The sequence below is a fragment of the Hemitrygon akajei genome, chromosome 31 (assembly GCF_048418815.1).
Source record: "Hemitrygon akajei chromosome 31, sHemAka1.3, whole genome shotgun sequence".
Taxonomy (NCBI): domain Eukaryota; kingdom Metazoa; phylum Chordata; class Chondrichthyes; order Myliobatiformes; family Dasyatidae; genus Hemitrygon; species Hemitrygon akajei.
This window is the reverse complement of record NC_133154.1, coordinates 10,695,834-10,702,604: the sequence shown is the minus strand read 5'-3', so window position 1 is coordinate 10,702,604 and position 6,771 is coordinate 10,695,834.

Below are 6,771 nucleotides of genomic sequence, written 5' to 3'. Positions count from 1 at the left end.
TGAATATGCCTAGACTTTTCCAATTTTGTGTTTTATATTCTGTGTTTTTCGCTCACTTTTTTGCCATTTGCGTGACATGTTTTTGTTTGGGGGGGATGTGAGGTTTGATGTTTCTCTTTGATGTTTTTCTCTGTATTGTGGCTATCTGTGGGAAGACAAATCTCAGGGTTGTATACTTGATACATACTTTGATAATAAATAAGACCATAAGATATAGGAGCAGAAGTAGGCCATTCAGCCCATCGAGTCTGCTCTGCCATTCAATCATGGCACTTCATCCAGTCATCCCCACTCCCCTGCTTTCACCCTATACCCTTTGATGCCCTGGCTAATCAAGAATCTATCTATCTCTGCCTTAAATACACCCAATGACTTGGCCTCCACAGCCACTCGTGGCAACAAATTCCACAGATTTACCATCCTCTGACTAATTTCTCTGCATCTCAGTTCTAAAAGGACATCCTACAATCCTGAAGTTGTGCCCTCTTGTCCTAGAATCCTCTACCATGGGAAATAACTTTGCCATATCTAATTGGAATGTTTCTATGAGATCTCCCTCATTCTCCTGAACTCCAGGGAATACAGCCCAAGAGCTGCCAGATGTTCCTCATTCCTCAACCCTCTCATTCCTAGAATCATTCTCGTGAATCTTCTCTGAACCCTCTCCAATGTCAGTATATCCTTTCTAAAATAAGGAGGCCAAAACTTGAATCTATGGTAATATAACAATTCGGGCCCCAAAACATTGATTCTGTATTCCTTCCCACAGATGCTGCCTAACTTGCTGGGTTCCTCCAGTGGGGGGGGGGGGGGGGGGGGGGGTGGGTGTGTGTGTGTGTGTGTGTGTGTGTGTGTGTGTGTGTGTGTGTGTGTGTGTGTGTGTGTGTGTGTGTGTGTGTGTGTAACTCAACAGGTCAGGTGGCATCTGTGAAAATGAATAAACCCTCAACGTCTGGCCAAGACCCTTTGTTCATCAAAATGGTGCCTTTCAAATGAGACATCCCGTTAGGTTCAAATATGGATGTAAAAGATCCCACAACACATTTGAATGGAGATCAGGGGAGCTCAAATGTCTGCAGGCCAGTATCTGTTTCTCAGTCGTCGCTGAAAGTAGGTTACTTCACCACATTTGCATTGTTTGATTCTTGTTTCTTGTGATATTCCAATCGGCTGCCACATTTCTTACATAATAACAATGATTACAATCCAAGTGTACTTCACCTATTTAACGAGTTTCAGGGTGAGAAGGCGCTACGGGAGAAAATGTGCTATTGTGTGTCTTTATCTTTCATCGGTTTATGCAAGTGTGCAGACATCTGAGAATAGCACTGATGTTTTGAATACAATTTGAGTAATCTTACACCATACTTCATCCTTCTTGGAATGTTTTAAGATTTAAAATGATTTTGAACCTGAATTCAATGGAGATAATAGTGTCAACTATAATTTGATTAAATATGTCAGTTGTTTGTGATTGTTTCCAGTATAAACTCACCGGCCACTTTATTAGGTGCACCTGCTTGTTAATGCAAATATCTAATCAACTAATCATGTGGCAGCAACTCAATGCATAAAAGCATGGTTAAGAAGTTCAGTTGAAACATCAGAATGGGGAAGAAATGTGATCTAAGTGACTTTGACCATGAAATGATTATTAGTTCCGGATGGGGTGGTTTGACTACCTCAGAAACTTCTGATCTCCTGGGATTTTCATGTACAACAGTCTCTAGAGTTTACAGAAAATGGTCTGAGAAACAGAACAAAATATCCCTGGGCAGTAATTCTGTAGGTGAAAATGCCTACCGGTAGTTAATAACAAAGGTCAGAGGATAATGTAAGTAAATTTTATTATCAAAGGACTGCCAACACAGATGCCTTGTGCAGGAAGGCACAGAGTCGACTGTACTTCCTAAGAAGGTTGGCGTCATTCAATGTCTGTAGTGAGATGCTGAAGATGTTCTATAGGTCAGTTGTGGAGAGAGCCCTCTTCTTTGTGGTGGTGTGTTGGGGAGGAAGCATTAAGAAGAGGGACGCCTCACGTCTTAATAAGCTGGTAAGGAAGGCGGGCTCTGTCGTGGGCAAAGTACTGGAGAGTTTAACATCGGTAGCTGAGCGAAGGGCGCTGAGTAGGCTACGGTCAATTATGGAAAACTCTGAACATCCTCTACATAGCACCATCCAGAGACAGAGAAGCAGTTTCAGCGACAGGTTACTATCGATGCAATGCTCCTCAGACAGGATGAAGAGGTCAATACTCCCCAATGCCATTAGGCTTTACAATTCAACCGCCAGGACTTGAGAACTTTTTAAAAGCTATTATTAATGCTTTTTGAGATAGTGATTTAGATGCATATCATATTTTTTACTGAGTTAAGTATTGTATGTAATTAGTTTTGCTACAAGTGTATGGGACTTTGGAAAAAAGTTGAATTTCCCCATGGGGATGAATAAAGTATCTATCTATCTATCTATCTATCTATCATATGTCACCACAACTTGGAGATTCACTTTCCTGTGAGCATACTCAGCAAATGTATAGAATAGTAATTATAACAGGATCAGTGAAAGATCAACCAGAGTGCAGAAGACAACAAACTGTGCAAATAGCAATAGATAATCAGAACATGAGATAAAGAGTCCTTAAAGGTGAGATTATCGGTTGTGGGAACATTTGAACGATGGGGCAAGTGAGTGTAGTTATCCCTCTTATTCAAGAGCCTGATGGTTGAGGGGTAGGAACTGTTCTTGAACCTGGTGATTTGAGTCCCGTGGCTCTTGTCCCTTCTTTCTGATTGGCAGCAGTGAGAAGAGAGCATAGCCGAGATGGTGGAGATCCCTGACTGATGCTGCTTTCCTGTAACAGTGTTTCATCTAGATGTGCTTGATGGTTGGGAGGCTTTTCCTGTGATGTACTGGGCCAAATCCATTATCTTTACTAGGAGTTTCTGTTTAAAGGCATTGGTGTTTCCATAGCAGGACATGATGCTGTCAGCCACTACACATCTATACAAGTTTGTTGAAGTTTTAGATGTTATGCTAAACTTTCACAAACTCCTAAGGAAGTAGAGGCACTCAGTGTGCTTTCTTTGCAATTGTATTTGCACGTTGCTTCTAGGCCAGATCCTCTGGAAAAAGTAAACACCATAGAGTTTAAAGTTACAAGCCCTCTCTATCTCTGAAGCCTCTGGTTTCCCTCTCCAGAAGTCTCCAATCAGCTCTATGGTCTTGCTGACATCGAATGAGAAGTTATGATACCAGTCAGCCAAATTTTCAAATCCCTCCCCCTGAATGCTAAATCATCACCACCTTTGATAAGGCCTATAATGGTGCTGTCATCAGCAAACTTGTATCCTGTGTGGGAGCTGTGCTTGGCCACATGGTCACAGGTGTAAAGTGAGTAGATTGGGGGCCACCTTTGTGGTGCGCCTGTGAAGGTGATCATGGAAGAGGTGCTGTTGCCAATCTGAACCGACTGAATTTGGATAGTATAGACTTCTAAAATTTGTTTTGTCAATGCATCGTAGAAAGCATCCTGTCCAGAAAGGGCAACTGCTCTGTCCGTAACCCAGAAACCAACCTCCTCTCCATGGACTCTGTCTGTGATTCTTGCTGCTTTGGTCAAGCAGCTGCCATAATCAAAGCTTGTACCATGAGGACAACCTCTAACCCCTAATTGGAAGGTTCCCTAGTACAATACTATGGAATCATGATCTCTCAATCTACCTCGTATTTGCATATAATTCTGGTTACCGCACTATAGGAAGGACAATGGGGCTATGGAGAGGGTGCAGAAGAGGTTTAAGTGGCATGGGCCATCATGAGAGGCTTGACAAGCTTGGGTTGTTTTCTTTGGAGCAGTGGAGGCTAAAGAGAGATCTGATAGAGGTTTATAAGATTGAGAAGCATAGATAAAAGTAGACAGGGAGTATCTTCTTCCCAGGACAAAAATGTCTGATACCAGAGTCAGGAGGTGAGAGGGGGTAGGCTCAACGGGAAGGTGAGGGGTAAGTTATTTACTCAGAGTGGTGGATGCCCGCAATGCGCTGCCTGGTATGGTGGAAGAGGCAAGTACATTAGAGGCTTTTAAGAGATGTCCAATTGGAAGATGGAGGGATTATGGACTTGGTGTAGGTAGGAGGGATGAGTTTCTGGAGATTTTAAGTTTACTTTTCAGTTGGTTTGCCACATTTTGGGCCGGAGGGCCTGTCCCTGTGCTTATTGTTCTATGACCTGGGATAGTGGTCACCAACCTTTTTAAGTCCAAGATCCCCTACCTCGGCCTCAGTGAAAGGCAAGATTGACCTCAAATCGATTAGTTACACGCATGTGCACCGGGGCAGAAAAGACCGGAAGTAAAACCCCGCAAATAATGTATGAACACTAGGGGTCCCCACCTTTTTTTTGCACCATGGACCAGTTTAATTGTAACCCCCTGGGTCGCGTCAGGCTCACTCAGCTCGTTCTCGTCTAGGGGGAGCAGCCTTCGGCCCCGCCAAACTGGGTAATCAGCTGGTGTGGATGCTGTGTGATGTCCCCGCCTCGCCCAAAAACAGACAGTACACCATATGCGATTAAATGATTACCCTTCATAGATATTACCAGAACTACGTGATTAATAACGATACAGTATATATGAAGGAAAAAAAAAGAAAAGGCGCCAAACTTATCAAAGTCCAAACCACTTCGTGCACAACCGTTGGAGCTCAATTACTGAAGTCTTCTGGCCACCATTCGATCCCCTCCGAACTCCTCGACTTGCAGCTTAGGACCAGCTGAAGTGGTCAACCAAGCACATCTAGCTTCATCTCCTCTCCTCGGGGTACCTCCTGGCCTTGGACCCCTGCTTGGGGTCCGTTCCTCGCCCAGTTTACAGCATTGCGTCCTCTCTCTCTCACCCCCTCGCGCCGATCTCCCCAAAAGCCTGCCAACAATAGCTCACAGACTCAGAAGAAAGGACAACATTAATCCCAATTGGTTTACAAAGGAATACAATTCTCATTATCAGTAAATTTTAACCCAAACAAGCTTCCAGCACTCTCTCGCAACAAAGAAGCATTCCTACTTTTAACAAAACAGCCATTTTGATTACATACACAGTAACAAAGAAAAAGAAGAAATCCCCTTTACATAATGTTGACAATATTCTTGCAGACTGGCCAACAGCGGTGGGTTTAAACACAACCGGAGTACAGTGATACTTGGAGGTTCCTTATGTCCAGTCTATTCTCCAATTTAGTTTACGCGGCTATCAGCACTTGCTTCTGTCCCGCTTGCTCACGGCTTTTCCACTCAAAAAAACTCACTGGGTTTGTCCTTAAGTGTGGGGTGCTTGGACTCAAGGTACCAAAGCAGTTTTGAGGGCTTCATTGCCTCATTAGACAGCCTCCTGCCCGCCGCCAGACGTCTTGGCCAGGTGCAGCTGGTCATGGACAGGGTGAGAGGACAAGGTAAGGGCCGGAGGTCCCCGTGCCGGGGCCGCGGCGGTCGCAGTCCGGAGAGAGCGACCGAGCAAGGAGTGCCACAGGACGCCCGCCCGCGCACCCCTCTTGTAGGTAGGTAGGATCTATCGGCCAACAAAAGTTTGGCTCGAGGGATGACTTTCAGTAGATCGCAGAGAAGTAGCTGCTCTGCTACTTATGAAACCCTGAGCCTGATTTAGATCGTCTGTGAATATTTTAGCACCGGTTTCCCCACGAACATTCAATAGACAATAGACAATAGGTGCAGAAGTAGACCATTCGGCCCTTCAAGCCTGCACCGCCATTTTGAGATCATGGCTGATCAATTCCTATCAATACCCGGTTCCTGCCTTGCCCCCATATCCCTTGATTCCCCTATCCATAAGATACCTATCTAGCTCCTTCTTGAAAGCATCCAGAGAATTGGCCTCCACTACCTTCCAAGGCAGTGCATTCCAGACCCCCACAACTCTCTGGGAGAAGAAGTTTTTCCTTAACTCTGTCCTAAATGACCTACCCCTTATTCTCAAACCATGCCCTCTGGTACTGGACTCTCCCAGCATCTGGAACATATTTCCTGCCTCTATCTTGTCCAATCCCTTAATAATCTTATATGTTTCAGTCAGATCCCCTCTCAATCTCCTTAATTCCAGCGTGTACAAGCCCAGTCTCTCTAACCTCTCTGCGTAAGACAGTCCAGACATCCCAGGAATTAACCTCGTGAATCTACGCTGCACTTCCTCTACAGCCAGGATGTCCTTCCTTAACCCTGGAGACCAAAACTGTACACAATACTCCAGGTGTGGTCTCACCAGGGCTCTGTACAAATGCAAGAGGATTTCCTTGCTCTTGTACTCAATTCCCTTTGTAATAAAGGCCAACATTCCATTAGCCTTCTTCACTGCCTGCTGCACTTGCTCATTCACCTTCAGTGACTGATGAACAAGGACTCTGAGATCTCTTTGTATTACTCCCTTACCCAACTCTATACCGTTCAGATAATAACCTGCCTTCCTGTTCTTACTCCCAAAGTGGATAACCTCACACTTATTCACATTAAACGCCATCTGCCAAGTATCTGCCCACTCACCCAGCCTATCCAAGTCACCCTGAATTCTCCTAACATCCTCATCACATGTCACACTGCCACCCAGCTTAGTATCATCAGCAAATTTGCTGATGTTATTTTCTATGCCTTCATCCAAATCGTTAACGTAAATGGTAAACAGCTGTGGTCCCAATACCGAGCCCTGTGGCACCCCACTAGTCACCACCTGCCATTCCGAGAAACACCCATTCACCGCTACCTTTT